This window comes from Rana temporaria, chromosome 10, assembly GCF_905171775.1.
Source record: "Rana temporaria chromosome 10, aRanTem1.1, whole genome shotgun sequence".
Taxonomy (NCBI): Eukaryota; Metazoa; Chordata; class Amphibia; order Anura; family Ranidae; genus Rana; species Rana temporaria.
The window spans coordinates 126,116,031-126,132,883 of NC_053498.1; positions in this window are offsets into that span (position 1 = coordinate 126,116,031).

A 16,853-nucleotide genomic window follows, 5' to 3' on the forward strand; every position below is an offset into this window, starting at 1 on the left:
CACATTCATCACGCTGTAACAGACAAAAAAGCGCAAATCGTCTTTTACTAACACGGAATCAGCTAAAGCAGCCCAAAGGCGAATAGAACTTCCCCTTTATAGTGCCGTCGTATGTGTTGTACGTCACTGCGCTTTGCTAGATAATTTTTTTTAAACGGTGGTGTGTAGGCAACATCGTTTTAATGATGAAGTTGGGAACAGTTTCGACATTTTCATGCTGAAAAATGATCGTGTGTATGCGGCATTAGTGTAGACTTCTGGGGAAATCGATGAGCCAATCACACAAGCAGGAAATTAGGTTTCTGGTGTGTGTTCGGTACACATTCTGTGTACAGAACACCTCCAGGTAGCCATATTCAGCCATATGCATTTTCAGAAAATTACAGCGGCTGCAGATTGAAAAGGAAAGCTAATGTTTAATAATATTAAATTACAATATGACGTGTGTCGCAATTATATACGTTATATTATTTTTTCTTTATTTGCAATTTTTTTCCCCACAAAAGTGGATTTACCCTTTAAGGTGAGTCTTTAAAATATCATTCTAATTTTTGAACAGTAGCTTTATAACATACACATGTATGTGTTTCCTGAATAAACAGTGATTGTGTTCATTCCTTTCTTAAAGCAAGGGTACAAGTCTATTAAAGCTGGCCATACACTAATAGATTTTTTAACAAACATTGGGGTGGATTCAGTAAGCAATTGCGTCTGCGTAAACCATAGTTACGCAGCGCAATTGCTTAGTTGCGCCGGCGTAATGACTTTTGTGCAGGTAATATTAGGCAAAATAAACATGTAGCGCCCCGCTCCTGTTGAGTGGGCGCTCTTTGTAAATTTAGTTAGTTGAGCTGTAGCTTGGCTCAGAATTTTATGCCAAATAATGGGTCTCTGTTCCAGCTCGGCTGTGTTGCACATCTTCCACCTGACTGTGGGTGTCGCTGTCACCAGGGGTTAAGGATGGAACTGCAATGGGCTGGGTGTATTGGGTGCCTCTTGCCCAGAAGCGGCTCAGTGGTGTGGTCTTCACCGCTGTGCATTCTGGGGAGGGGTACTTAAGAAACAGACACTGTTCTGATGGGGTCTTCCGATCCTGACCTGAGGGCCCTCAGGGCCTTTTCGTCTCGGGCCTGCTGGCCCGAGGCTCCGTTACTGCAAGTAGGCCCAGGAGGCCCTGGGGGCCTACTGGTCCAGGGGTGGTCCCGTGCTGTCTTGCCTGAGGGAAGAAACCGAATGAGGACGCATCCTGGCCAACTTACCTCACCGTGCTGCCGGCTTGGCTGAAAGATCCTGGCACCGTGAGTTGTGTAATCTCTTTGAACGTTGCAAAGTGTGTGGGTGGTTGCCTGGTCCTGTGGCAGAGGACCTTGTAACGATTCGATGACACTCATCAAGTCTGTGGCAGAGACCTTTGTACGAGCTTCGCACCGGCTGCTAGGTCAGTGAGAGGTTGCTGCATCCAGTGTGGAAATTTTCTTTTTTGTCCTCTGGATCTAAGATCATAACAGTGATACGCAAAGTAAGGTACCTAAATCCTCCCTACCCTTTCATTCCCTTAATGGAACTTGTTTAATAAAACCTTTGAAGAAATAGAAACAAAGTGTTGGTGCCGACATTTGTAACTCTTCAAGAAGGATCTCTAGGACAAGAATGGTGAACAAGTAAGGTAACGGCAGGCCCAAATCTAAACCAGCAGCTCCTTCGGGGGTAGTGCTACATAAAAAAAATATGTCATTTATTTTTCTTAACAATGTTCTCTAGAACTAAGTCCTATGAAGCATTCTGAGTGAGTTTGGCCTCTTTAGTGACCTGAATCTACTTAAGTTTCTGCATCCTATATCTGTTTTGTCAGGAAATTTTGAGATTTGTTATGATGAGCCAAGCGCATTAAAATTACTAATTGTCAATGTAATAGATATAAGGGAACAGATACAAAAAGTTAAACAAATACAAGACATGTGAGAACAGGAGAATGTAAATCTTCCATTTATCGTAGTGGCAAAACATTAGTCAGCAAAATGGAATTACTCAACTTCAGGAAAACAACTTCACTATCCATCAAAGTATTGGAAAGGCTTCACAATAAGGAGGCATGTACTGCAGAGTTCAGGAATTTGTAACTCAAGCATTATTATAATTAAAGTAAAATTAAATTGCTTCTAGGACCTTGTAATACACCTCCATAAAAATATTAAAGGGTCATAGACAGCACATAAAGATGTGTATGTGTTGTGGGTTATGAAAGGTAGAGAGGAAGAAATAGAGTGCAGTAAGAAAGAAAGAAGAAAGGGAGAAAGTGAGAAAAGAAGAAAAAAAGAGGAAGGAAGGAAGGTGGCTGGAGAAAGGGAAGCAATGAAGGATGGGAGGGAGAGAGAGAGGAAGGCAAGAAGAAAGAATGAGGAAGTAAAGGGAGGTAAGAATATTGAGGGTAAGGAATGTAGAAAGAAAGGATGGAAAGATGTAAAAGGAAGGAAGGAAGGAAGGAAGGATGGAAAGCAGGAAGAAAGATCAAAGAAGAGCGAGAGTAAAAAAATAAAGGGGGGAGGGATGGAAAAGGGGAGGATAGAAGGGAAGGAGGAACACCTTGCAAGTGTTCTAAACCAACCTTTTTCTAAAAATGGTCTCATATTGTCCAAAAATTGCCAACAGGCTGGAAGGTGTATAAGGCTGGGTTCACACTACTACACTACTTTCATCCTACTTTGCTCTGCTACATCGGTCCTACATTTATCCTACATTGGTCCTACATCCATCCTACTTTCATGAACAGGATACTACTTTGGTCCGACTTCAATGATATTCAATGGGCCTGAAGTAGGATCAATGTAGGACCAAAAGTAGTACAGGGAGCATTTTCAAAGTCGGACCGACTTGTGTAGGACGCTACAAGACGCTCTCATAGGGAAACATTGAACACAGAGCAAAGTAGGATGAAAGTAGTGTAGTAGTGTGAACCCAGCCTAAAGCCTGCCTTTTTTGTTAAACAAAGTCACACTTTTTTTTGCAGCATTAAAACCTTGGGCAAAGTGGGCCAGCCCCCATTCTGACAACCAATAATGTCATCGATTGATAGGGAGGGTGTTGCATGCCTGCATAGCATACTTGTGGGGGTAAAAAAAAGGGGTAAAAGAAAAAGTGGGAGAAATGCCTAGAGGAAAGGATGACCATTATTTAAGAAACGCCCTTCTTGGACCATTTTAAAACAACCGGCGGTGTCTCGCAAAGATCAGGCCAGATGTGCCGAGCTATACGGGGACCCCCAGCTACATTAGGTTTGGTCTACTTTTATAGGATGCATCATTTCTAAATATGCCGGAGAGTAGAAAAAAATTTCCAAAGATATTATGTACTACAGAACTGCTGTTCTTTTTGGTACTGAGTGGCAGTGAGATTTTTGTAATCGCCGCCTGTCGCCGTATTGCGTTCCACGCTGGAGCGAATGCGGTGACCATGCGATGACGTCATCGCCCGGCGCCGCATGCATTCCAGCTTGGAACGCGGAAGTGCCGAGCGTAATCAACGCTCCATTCGGCACACATGCCTCTCAGCTATAAACAAAACAGCGTGTAATACACACGCTGTTCTATTATTGTCAGCCGTAGCTAGCCACGCTACATAACTATGGGTACCATAAATCCCTAAAGCTTCAAACCATGCCACACTGGATACCTACCTCAATTAAACCAATGCAGATTGCTATTGCTGGGACACCCTAAATAGATCTTCCTTCAGGAGACCCTGCACTACAGAATCCCAAGGCTGCTACTGGCTTACTGGAAACACTCATCCCTGCAAACGGATAAGAACTATTACTGCTCTAGAATTACTCAAATTCTTATATACCCTTTACAAAGTGCTGTATTTGGATCTAGTATAATTAATAGTATCCTGCTGCTTGAGTTTACTTATTGGGTCTTCAACTGACAGCTCTGCAATATCTTAAAAGGGACATACACTCTGAAACCATCTGAGCTATAATTGCCTCTCTTACGCCAATGCTAGTTGCATACAGTATTTCATATGCTACGTGCTTGACATGTGTTGTTAAATGTATACAGGCTTCCGTCCTAAAATATTGAACATGTTCGCTCTAACTTTTTTATGCTAAGGGTTGAAGGTATTTTATACCTGCTCCCTTAGTGGCCCAATGCATTCCTTTATGTAAGGTGATATGATGTAGAGAACCCCCAAACTCTCTTGCATAGAGAAGTGCATTGGAATCTTTAATGCAGTTGTGCTCATTCACGTTTACCGTAATCTTTCAACGCTACGGGTTGGAGGCATGTTGTAATACCACCACCCTTAGTAGCTCAACACATTCCTATATGTGAGAGAGATGATGTAGAGAACCCCCAAACTCCTTTTCTCTGATTGGAGATAGGAGATATTTACCATATACGCTTGGACTGAAGTCATCAGCGCATGCACACTGAAGAAAGGGCACGATTGTGCTGTTTGTAAGGGGCTCATGCCGTGACCGGCGGCTCCCGCATGCATTTGTTGGAGTGAAGTCACGCGACTCCGGGGCAATCACAGAGCCAGAGTTCATGGCCCCGGAAGGAAGAGGGGTGAAGATGGATGCAGTCCCGAGTGGGGACATCATGGACTTCATTTGCAGGTAAGTGCAACATAATGGGCTAATATGCTATGCATACTAGCCAATTATGCTTTTAATTTGCAGGGGAACAAAGAGGAAGTAAAACCCATCAGGGTTTACTTCCTCTTTTAGGAGTAGCAATTTTACCTATAAAAATAACAAAACGAAATAAAAACTACAACACTAGAGCACAGAACATCAAAAATATGAAACAACTGGGTTGAGGGCCTGCTGTATACAAGTTCTCATTTGGCGCCTACCTCTGACATACCTCTGCTAATCTTTGTTTGGCAAAGGGCTTCACTTTTACTACAGCAGGATGGCCAGCAATAAGGTCCTCTGTGGTTATTAATAGAAGTTGAGTCATGTAGAGACCTTGCCGGAGCACAGGAATGCTGACATTCCCAAAAGGGGTATCAAAATGCCAAAACCAGCCATTGACTACTCTGGAACGCCAGGAATATGCTACAGTCAATGTACGAGTATCTTTCAGCAGATCTACTGTACATTGGATGTTAAAGTATAGCTATAGGCAAACTTTTTTAAGTTTTGGATAGAGTGCAGAGGGATTAGAACAGTTGTCAGTTTTTATTGCTGTCTGTGATCCCGTTAGGGAGATTCACCCTCACTATTTGTCCTGTTTACCATTATTATTGAAAGTGAAAGTAAAAGAATATCCCACATTTTTGGGTTATCCCCCAGAAGGTAATAGAGGTGAAATCTTCAAATTGGGACACTAGTTCTGTTGACCTGTGGGTCTCCAAGGAATTATCTTAATTTGTAGGGATTTCCTCTCACTTCCTGTTTGGCTATGGGATAGGAAGTGAAGGGAAATCTCTGCAATAGGACACGGATGGCCAAGAAAAAATCCGACAGGGGTCATAACCAGGGCTGTATTTTGGCCTAGGCCGACAAGGCCCAGGCCTAGGGCAGCACTTTGCGGGAGGCCGCGCCCCCCCTTCACAAAAACATCCCCCGACCCGTCCTACCGCATCCCGGTTCCCGCAGCATCCTCCCGGCTTACATACAGCCTCTGAGGTGCCTGACCAGTGCAGTTATCTGCAGCCTTGCGTGGTGCACCAGGTCTGGGAGCCTGGATGAGTCTTCTTCAGACATCCCGCCCACTGCTTCACCATGCAACATGACATCCAGCCCAGACTCAGGTAGGAGACACCGTTGTAAGGGGAAAGTGGGGAGCCCGAGTGTATGGCAGGCTGTGCAATCTCATTGTTTTGTGTTTGGAGGACTGGTGGCAGCCCGTTTTTGCTGGGACTTGTAGTGCCCCGTTTTTTCTTGGACTTGTAGTGCCCCGTTTAGCTGGGACTTGTAGTGCACTGTGGGGGCTGAAATACGGCAGCCCCATTTTTTCTGGGACTTGTAGTGCAATGTGGGGGCTGAAATATGGCAGCCCCGTTTTATCTGGGACTTGTAGTGCACTGTGGGGGCTGAAATATGGCAGCCCCGTTTTGCTGGGACTTGTAGTGCACCACAGGGGCTGAGATATGGCAGCCCCGTTTTGCTGGGACTTGTAGTGCACCACAGGGGCTGAGATATGACGGCCTTCTATGCTGGGACCTGCAGTGCACTCTGGGGGGGCTGACATATGGCATCCTCCTATGCTGGGACTTGTAGTGCCTTAGACTGTGGGGGGACAGAGGAATCCTCATTCCGCCACTAAGGGCACTACAAGTCCCAGCAGAGTGGGCTGCCATTCTTCCATCCCCTGTAGTCTAGGGCACTACAAGTCCCAGCATAGGAAGCTGCCATATCTCAGCTCGCCAGAGTGCACTACAAGTCCCAGCATAGGAGGGTGCCATATCTCAGCCCCCCAGAGTGCAGTACAAGTCCCAGCATAGGAGGCTGCCATATCTCAGCCCCCCAGAGTGCACTACAAGTCCCAGCATAGGAGGCTGCCATATCTCAGCCCCCCAGAGTGCACTACAAGTCCCAGCATAGGAGGCTGCCATATCTCAGCCCCCCCAGAGTGCACTACAAGTCCCAGCATAGGAGGCTGCCATATCTCAGCCCCCCCAGAGAGCACTACAAGTCCCAGCATAGGAGGCTGCCATATCTCAGCCCCCCAGAGAGCACTACAAGTCCCAGCATAGGAGGCTGCCATATCTCAGCCCCCCAGAGTGCACTACAAGTCCCAGAATAGGAGGCTGCCATATCTCAGCCCCCCAGAGTACACTACAAGTCCCAGGATAGGAGGCTGCCATATCTCAGCCCCCCAGAGTACACTACAAGTCCCAACATATGAGGCTGCTCTTACAGAACAGGAGAAGGAGCTAGAAGGGGAGAGAAGGAGGCACAGGTTTGAGATGAGGGGGGATTTTTTCTGAACGTGAGGATTTATGCTGGAAGGGGGAGATGGGGGAGGATTTGTGATGGGGGAGGATTTGTGCCGAGAGATGTAATTTATGCTGGGAGGGGGAGATGGGGGAGGATTTGTGATGGGAGGGGGGATTTATGCTGGGAGGGGGAGATGGGGAAGGATTTGTGCTAAGAGGGGGGATTTGTGCTGGGAAAGGGGAGGTTAAGGAAAGGGTTTGTGCCGAGAAGGGGGATTTTCACTGAAAGGGGTTATATGAGGGCGAGGATTTGTGCTGAAAGGGAGTATTTTTGCTGCTAGGGGGGAGATGGAGGGGGCGGGGGGGGTGTGATTTACAGATGATAGGGCGGGTCTTAAATAGGAAGGGGTGTGACTTTGACAGGAAGGGTGAGTCGTATTTAAATTAGGGGGTGCATGAATTTAGTCAGGCCTAGGGCAGCACAAAACCTAAATACACCACTGGTCATAACCCTACCTTACTCTATCCAAAATGAAAAACTTTAACCACTTGCCAACCGGGCCAATTCTGACACTCCTCTCCTACATGTAAAAATCTACTTTTTTTGGGCTAGAAAATAACTTAGAAACCCCAAACACACACACACATATATATATATATATATATATATATATTAGCCCATATTAGATGATGGGTGTTGCAATTATATATGTCACACGGTATTTACGCAGCGGTATTTTGAATGCAATTTTTGGGGAAAAGATACACTTAAATCTTAATGAGCACAAAATAATACCAATTTTATTGTAAAATATGATGTTCCGCCAAGTAAATAGATACCTAACATGTCATGCTTTAAAATTGCATCAGCCCATGGAATGGCGGCAAACTATAGTACTTAAAATTCTCCATGGGCGACACTTTAAACACCTTTACAGGTTACCAGTTTAGAGATACACAGGGGGCCTGGTGCTAGACTTATTGGTCTCTCACTGACGATCACAACAATACCTCATGTATGGTGTGATCACTGTTTACATTTGAGTGGGGGAGTAACATATGTTTTCAAATGTTTTATTATTATTTATTTTAACCAAAACTTACACTGTCTCTACATTTATTTTTTTATTATTTACTTAATTGCTATCACAAGGGAGGAACAACATCCCTTGTGATAGCATGGGCTGTGACAGGTCCTCTTTATGGAGAGATCTGGGGTCTATTAAACCCTCCAATGCAGCCGAACAGACACCGATCGGTCTGATCGGCTGCTTTCCTTGGTGCTAACGACCAAGTGAACAGAGAGGCATAATCGTAAGTGACGACGTACCTGTCCGGGGTCACAAATTGGGAGGAGCAACGTCAGTTTCTATCTCTTTGTGCTGTGCAGCCATGGTCGCCGTTAGCATTGCTCCTGGGCTCTGCGATTGGACAGAGGACCCGCTTCCACCATCCCCAAAAAATATCAAGTGGCTGTTCAGCCACTAGAATCACTTCTGCAGTACAGGAAATTGCAAGTTGAAAATTTTCAGACTGGGATGATGCCTGCAGGCATCATCCCCAGAATAACCACTGCAAACTGAGGCCGTCCATGAATGTCCTACAGTTTGCAAGTGGGTAATATAAAGGACTAGCTAATGACTCTCCAACAAGATTTTTTTTTTTTTAATGAACAACTAATTAAGTTCTTTGTTGTAAGGGGTGATAGGATTTTATAATTCTGTGTGAATCCAAGGGAGGATCAAATGAAAAAGCTTGTCCACCTCTAACTATTAGCATTTCTCAGTAGAGTAATTGATTCAAGAAATTACCCTGACTGCCACTGAAAAAGTCATTGGATTTTTATGCTGTGAAATAAATTAACAGCTGAATAAACAATTTTATGTAGAAATTGGTACTCTGATCGTTTTCTTAATATGCTTAAAAAATATATTTTGAAAATGATTTCCACTATGGTCATGATTTGTTAAATCATTTTTTTTTTTTAACCATTTATAAATAGGCTTTTGTACATTTGTTACAAGCCCCTATTCTGCACCTACAGTGGATATAAACAGTCTACACACCCCTGTAAAAATACAGTTTTTTCGAGATACAAAAAAACAGATCAAGATACATTTCATAATTGTTTTTCTCCTGTGACCTATAATCTGTGCAATTTAAATAAAAACAAACAAAAACCTTTAGGCTGCATTCACACCTGAGCGTAGCGTTTTTTGTTGTTTTTTCTGGCGTTTCGTCGCGCATATTCATGCGTATTTTTCGCGTTTGCATACAGCGGCGTCCGATGTTTTTGTACTTCGACGTTTTTTATTTTAGCCAATAGGAAAAATTATCATCTTTTCATCACTTGTTGCTATGTTTGTAGATTTTTTTTATCTTCTGCCTGAGTGAAATGTTCTATTGATTACAGCGACAAAACGCCCGTAGATACGCTCGTTGTCGCGCTAGACGCTTGAATCGAGCGTTTCCATGACTTTCTATGGGAAATACAAACGCTCAAAAACGCCCAAACCGCCCAATTCGCGCGACAAAAAAGGGTCCGGAACTTGTTTGAGCTTCAGGCGTTTGGCGTCAGGCGTTTTGGAGTGGAGATGTGAACCATCTCCATAGAGAATAATGTATTTTTTCCCCTCTAGCGTTTTGGAGCATCGCGCTTCAGGCGACAAAATGCTCAGATGTGAATGGGGCCTTAAAAAGAGAGCGAGGACCTGAGATACTGGCACAGGAACTGTCAGGCAGTGACAATAATTTTCTTTGCGGAGGTGCATCAGCAAGCAAGACATTGATGGAACAGTCATAAATGCAGTGAGGTGGCAAAGTATCCCGACACTTTGGAAGATACATTCAGGGAGTTCTTATAACAAGAGAAAATCTGTTCCACTTGGCAAGCACCATTCTGAATAGGACGTGGTATGCAGGTTTTTTTACACATTGATCGATCGGACCATGCCAAGATATTGACCAGTCTAGACTCATGCCAAGAAGTCAAGAGGTAACAGAGAGCCTGACACAGGAGGATTAGGCAGAAGCATAAACTAGATGAGCCAGGTCATCCATGAGTAATGGTAATCCACAAAGCAAATACAAGCTGAGTCCTACCATAAAGCAGGAGTCCAATGACTTGAATATTGTTTATGACCTCACTTGTCTTCCAGGTGCTGCAATTTTCTAATATGGTGATATATTTTGACATGTTTGTCATTGGTCTCTGTATTTTCTGTGAGTTGACTTAAAATATTGAAAAAAAAAGCAGGAGCCCAAAATGAGAATCGGGAGGTTTGCACATCTCACTGTTATGTTATCACCAAACAGACGCTTTCCCTAAAGGACAATTTAATAAGACACTGTTTTAATGTATAACATGTGCCACAGTGTCCTGCACATATGAACAGACATAGCTGCCATGGAAGATACTAACTTAGGAGCTTCTATAAGGCCAGCACAGCTACATTGAAGGGCTTTATGAATAAGCATATAAAGCTGTAAAACCTAAGAATTTTGATTTAAATTAGATGAATCTGTTTTAGAAGATGTGATCCATTCAGACATGGTTTCACAAATTAAAGTTACTGCCGGAAGAGGACAGAGAGTTGTTCTACTTACCTCAAACTGAGATATAAAAACGGTATCTGAACATAAATCCAAAGTGATAGGTTGTCTATTAACCTCCCTGGCGGTATGATTATTTCAGATTTTTTTTTTTTTTTTTAATAAACATTTTATTGAATATTTTCAACAATACAGCTTAAGCCAAAACATGGATATGTCAGTCATTTTTTCAGATGTAGTCTTGACAGTTTCTTATAGTAACAAATGAACTTAAAAGATAAATATGCCTTCATATGCCACAAATCAACGACATTTGTTGATTATAAATGAATCAAAACCAGAGATCAAGTGTCAAGGTGCAAGCCTTAAATCCCAAGTTGGTAGGGGAATGCGAGCATCGTAGCTCTTCACTAAACTTTTGTGTCGGGGACCCCCCTCTGCCCTACCCACCCCTTAATGGGGGCTTTCTGTGGGCAGCGCAGAGAGGGGAAGGGTGAAAGTCGGAGCCAAATAGGCCCGACGTACATAGTACGAAAAGGCAGAAAAGGCAACAGCGGGTATTTGGCCTACCAGAAATAGCTCTATCTTTTTCTTTTTACCCTATAAGATGAGGAAAGTCGGAATCTGTATCCAAAGAAAGTATATGACCCTGTGTGAAAGATAGAGGGGTTGAAAGTATTTAACTATTAGATTTTTGAGTGAGTGCCTCCCCTGATGTTATGTTAGAATTCCTCTGGGTAACGGGTGTTACTTGTGTAGGGGGGTTTCTGTACAGTGACCAACGTGACCATGTTTGTCTGTAATTCTTGTGCGTGTCCTTGGCTTGATGAATAAGGCGCTCCATTTCCTCCACCTTATCGACGCGTGCATGCCAATCATCAATTGTTGGAATCGTTTTAGACTTCCAATATTTAGGGATACATTGGGTGGCTGCATTTATAAGGTGGAGTGTTAGTGATTTCCGGTATTGCAATCTAGGAATGGGAGTGTGATGTAGCAGGAACTGCGCTGGGTCAAGGCTTATTGGTATTGTTGTTATTTGTACAATACGTTCATGCACCTCCTTCCAAAACCGGACTAAGGGAGGGCAATCCCACCAGATATGTAGAAGCGAACCTTCCGCTCCATCACACCTCCAACAAGACGGGGAGACCGCCGGAAAGATTTTATGCAGTTTTTCTGGTGTTCGGTACCACCTAGTACAAAGCTTGTATCGATTTTCTTGTGCTGAGACATTAATAGAACCCTTATGTGTGTGATCCCAGATGAGGTCCCAATCTTCGTCAGACAAGGACAAGGAAAGATCCCTGTCCCAGGCTGAACGTGTATTTGAGGAGGGGGCTAACTCCGGCATCAGCAGTGCATGTAAAGTGGATATTAGATGGCGCTTTGGTTCTCCCGCTGTACATATTTGTTCTAGGGGTGAGAGATCTCTGCACCATTTCCGTTGTGTCTGGGTAGGGCCGAAAAAGTGTTTGATTTGAAGATATTTGAATACGGACATGGTCACCTGAGGGAGGGATTTGGTTAGTTCTGGGTAGGTTAGTAAGTCACCATTGTGGAAAAATTGATGAGCTCGAATAGCCTGAGATTTGGGATCCAGTACTGGGTGCTTAAAGGATATGTTTGGTATAAAATCCGGATTGTGGGATAAAGGTGTCAACGGGCCCGGGGAGGGAGTTATTTTAAGTGATCGACATATCATCTTAAAGTTTTGAAGAGTGGGGCCTATTAAGGGGTGGTTCAGACAATCTGTAGGTATCGAGCGGTATTTTATCCATGGCAAATGGGTAATTGGGAAGGAAAGGAATGCGTTTTCCAAGGCAATCCAGTCCTTATTGCAACAGTGGAGATGCCAGTCAACAAGCCTAGTGAGTAGACAGGCTTTATGATATAGGGCTAGGTCGGGTATACCCAAGCCCCCCTTGTGCTTTGGTTGAATCAGTTTAGACCAGCTTAGTCTGGGAGTTTGGCCCGCCCATAGGAATGTTCTACAATGTTTTTTAAATGTCGCAAAAAAAGTCTGTGGGATCATGATCGGGACCGCCTGAAGAAGGTATAAGACCCTCGGGAGGATATTCATCTTAAGGATTGCTGTTCTACCGAACCAAGAAAATCTGCCGTTGTTCCAATCTGATAGGTCCGACTTAATGTTTGAAAGAACTGGTAGGAAATTTAGAGCGTATAACTTACTCAGATCTTTGGGGATCTTAATGCCCAAGTACGTGATATAATCGGATTCCCACTTAAAGGGGAAGTTTTGTTTACATAAATTGACTACTGGGGTTGGTAGAGAGATATTCAGGGCTAGCGATTTGTCAAAATTAATTTGCAGATTAGATAAAGTCTTGAAAAGTTTAAAGTCTTTCAAAAGATTGGGGATTGTGGTTATCGGATCTGAGAGGAACAGCAGAACATCATCTGCGTAAGCCGCTGTTTTGTAATGCCTTCCCCGGATCTCGACACCCTTGATAGCATCATTCGCCCGAAGCTTTCTGAGAAAGGGTTCCATTGTGAGGACGAAAATAAGGGGGGATAGGGGGCAACCCTGACGGGTACCGTTGGCTATGGAGAAGGCGTTCGATAGGTGGCCATTGACCCTAACCCGGGCAGAGGGATCGGAGTAAAGCACTTGGATCATTTGGGTGAGGCGCAACGGTAAGCCCATTTTAGTTAGAACCGCCAGCATAAAATCCCAGGCCACTCTATCGAACGCCTTCTCAGCATCTAGTGACAGAAAAAAAACACATTTTTTTGAGGAGGACAGCCAATAATGTACGTTGAGGGCTTTAATGGTATTGTCCCTTGCCTCCCTGCCAGGGACAAACCCAACTTGATCGGTTGTAATAAGTTTGGGGAGCAATGGAAGAATACGGTTGGAGATTATTTTGGCATATAATTTAACGTCTACATTTAATAACGATATTGGTCTATAGTTAGAGACAAGTGTGGCATCTTTGCCGGGTTTGGGAATCAGAGATATGTGAGCCTCTAAAAATTCTTTAGTGCGTGAAGGGGATTCCGGAAGGGTGTTAAAGGTTGACAGGAAATTGGGGATTAATATATCGGAAAAGGTCTTGTAGTAACTAACTGGCAAGCCGTCAGGACCGGGGCTTTTCCCCGGCTTAAGTTGGCTTAGTGCTAAAGTGACTTCCTCAGTGGTGATTGGGGAGCCCAGGTCTACAATGTCTTCAGGGGCGGTGTATGATGGGCAGAATTCTGACAAAAATTCCTCTATCAAGGTTTTCCTGTCTGGGGCAATATCTGGCTGACGTGGTATTTGCAGGTTGTATAGCCCAGAGAGGTATTTTACAAATTGATCAGCAATTCCATTGTTAGTAACAATAGATTCCCCAGTAGTGGCAGTGACATTATTGATGGTGTGGGATGCCTTTTTTTTTTGCAAGGCTGTTGCCAAAAGTTTGCCTGACTTATTCCCATATTCATAGAAAAGTTTACTGGTAAGTGTGTGTTTACGGGCAAGCCTTTTCTTAATTTCCCCTAGGAGCTCTTCACGAGCTTTCAATAAATCCTCGTGTGTTTGGGTAGCTAACGTTCGTTTATGTGTTTGTTCCAGGGCCTTAACTTTGTCTGACAACTCTAGAATGCGCGCTTTCCGCATCTTGGCTCGTTTGGCCATTATTGAAATGAATTGTCCCCGAACCACACATTTATGGGCGGCCCATACTAATGGTGCAGAGGTGTCTTCTGATATGTTTTCAGAAAAATAATTCGACAGGACTTTAGAAATATCAGTGGTGTTATTAATGTCCAGCAAAATGGAGTCGTCTAGTCTCCAAATGGACGATCTAGGACGATTTGTGGGGATCGAGAGCCGAATCGTGATCGGGTGATGGTCTGACAGCAGCATTGGGTCAATAGTGGCGTTAACTAGGGAAGTAAGGTCATTTTGTGTAAGGAAGAAGTGGTCTATTCGTGAGTATTTTTTGTGAAGTGGTGAAAAATAGGTGAAATCCTTCACATTTGGATGAAGGGTTCTCCAAGTGTCATGTAAGGTCAAGGTGGAGAGTGAGGACTTGATTGCTTTCAAGGCGCTGAATTTCAAACAAGTGGAGCCGTTGGATGTGTCAAGGTCTGGTTGTAGAGGAACGTTAAAGTCCCCACCTAAAATAAGGGTGCCCCTTTGGAAGGATGTTAATTGATAGAGGGTTGAACGAAAAAAGGGTACTTGTTTTGTATTGGGAGCGTATATATTAGCTATCGTGTACGTCATGTTGTGTATAGTGCCGCGTAGGAATATATATCGTCCCAGAGGGTCCCTCTGGACATCCGTGACTTGAAAAGGACAGTGTCTAGAGATTAAAACAGAGACTCCTTTAGACTTTGCTTCGTTATTAGGGGCGTGGAATACTATTGGGAAATTCCGGTCAGTCAATTTGGGAATTCCATCCGCACGGAAATGCGTCTCTTGGATGAAAGCTATGTGTACTTTTTCTTTTTGTAGTGAGAAAAGTAGGCGTGAACGCTTCTCGGGGATATTCAATCCCCTGATGTTTAAAGAATATAATTTGATGTAATTTAAAGGTCCCCTCATCTGTGAGGTGGGTGAGGGGGATGTTACCGGTGTCATGTCTGTTGGGCGCTAATCCGGTAGGGAAGGAAAAGGGTATAGGATAGGAAAGGGGCCGAAATAGGAAGAGTACAAGCCTCAGAATAAATTAATAGGGCAAAGAACAGTGCTATAATTGCAGGCCGACAAAGCTCGATATAACTAATTACCGATTAAGTGATGGAGTATACTCCACTCACTTTCTATGTACAGAGGACAATCGGAAAGGTACAGTGGTCACCAGACCCCCAGGACCTTAAAAGAGTCCCAGAAGTACCAGTACACCACTGTTGGGGGGTTGGCCAGAACCGACACAGGAAAGCCAAGCACTCTTAATTAATTTCTAACTATAAGTCAATAACTAAATTTCTTAAAGAGGAAATAAAATGTGACTGATTTAGCCGTGTCACCCCAGAGTAGATTCAGACTGAGAGGAGACAGAGTGCCTATTGAGGACACACCTGGTGCCAGTTGTGCCATTTGACCGAATGTGGGTCATGAGGACTGGTTACCATTAAGATAGTAAAAGATCTCTCAGAATGAATCTCACATTTCTTATTATTACAAATTTCACTACTTATACTGTATATTAAAGCAGGATAAAAAGTAGAACTGTTCAACTATTAACCAGTTAATATCTATTCACTATTAATACTAATATTATCCCCATTATCTGAGCCTTAAACGATGATGCTTGAAAAAAAAAAAAAAAAAAAAAAAAAAACACCCCTACTTACACTACCCAGGTGCAATGTTCAGCAAAAAGTTTTCAGACAAACCTAGTACCCGGAGTCTGTTACCATGGACATCAGTCTCTGAGTTCTTCAGGAGCTAAATGATGTGGTTTTACCGGGATTAGTCAAGGGTTAGTGGTTGACTCTATATTTGGAGCGAGGTGGTAGTGTATTGCTCTTTGGTCAAAGTGCATCTTTGGTGCTTATAGGACACTCTTTGAGGCCAGAATGTCTCCGCTGTTAGCCACAGAGGGGAACCTATGCGAGAGAAAAAAAAAAAAAAAAAAAAAAAAAACCACACCAGTCAGCAGTGGAGCATATGTGGAAAACCACGCAGCTTCGTGACCTGGGGGTGAGAGAGGTAAGTAAGTTTCGGATTCAGGGTCTTGGATGAGAGTTGTTTTTGTTTAGATAACCGAAAAAACTTTTCCATAAGAACTTCAGAAAAACGGAGAAACCTAACCCATCAAACAGGGATTGATAAAACTTTTGAGATCTGTAGGATACATGTATCTGTGTCACACCGCTCACTCATTGTGATCTCTTCTGGCCCTTCTGGCCTCCGGTGGGGTGATGTGATCTTGCTCTCTTCTTGCTCCGGGGGAATTCTGAGGAATTCTGGGGTTTGAGGGGGACCTCATCCTGCGGAACCTGGTAGCTTGGGTTTCCATGGGTGTCTCAGGTGGTTTCCCTCTTCTCCCGACGGACCTGCGGTATGGTGCATACCAATCGGGCACTGAGATCGGAGGCAGACCAAGTGTTTCACAAAATTTAGGCAAGTCTTCTGGCACTCTTAAAGATGCATTCCGGCCTTGGTTGGTGGCTGACAAACAGAAGGGAAATTTCCACTTGTACCTAATGTCTCTTGACCGCAAGGCCTCAAGCAATGGTTTAAGATCACGCCTGTGTTGCAGGGTGATACCTGAAAGATCTTGGTACAATTGAATCGGCGCTTCACCACAGTGCAGTCTCTGACCCCTTGCCCGGCTCAGAATTTCTTCTTTTAGTTTGAAATCTGTCATACAACATATTATATCCCTAGGGGGATCTGTATCTCTACCCCTTGGGCGTAGGGCCCGGTGTATTCTCTCAAAATCAATAAAGGTTTG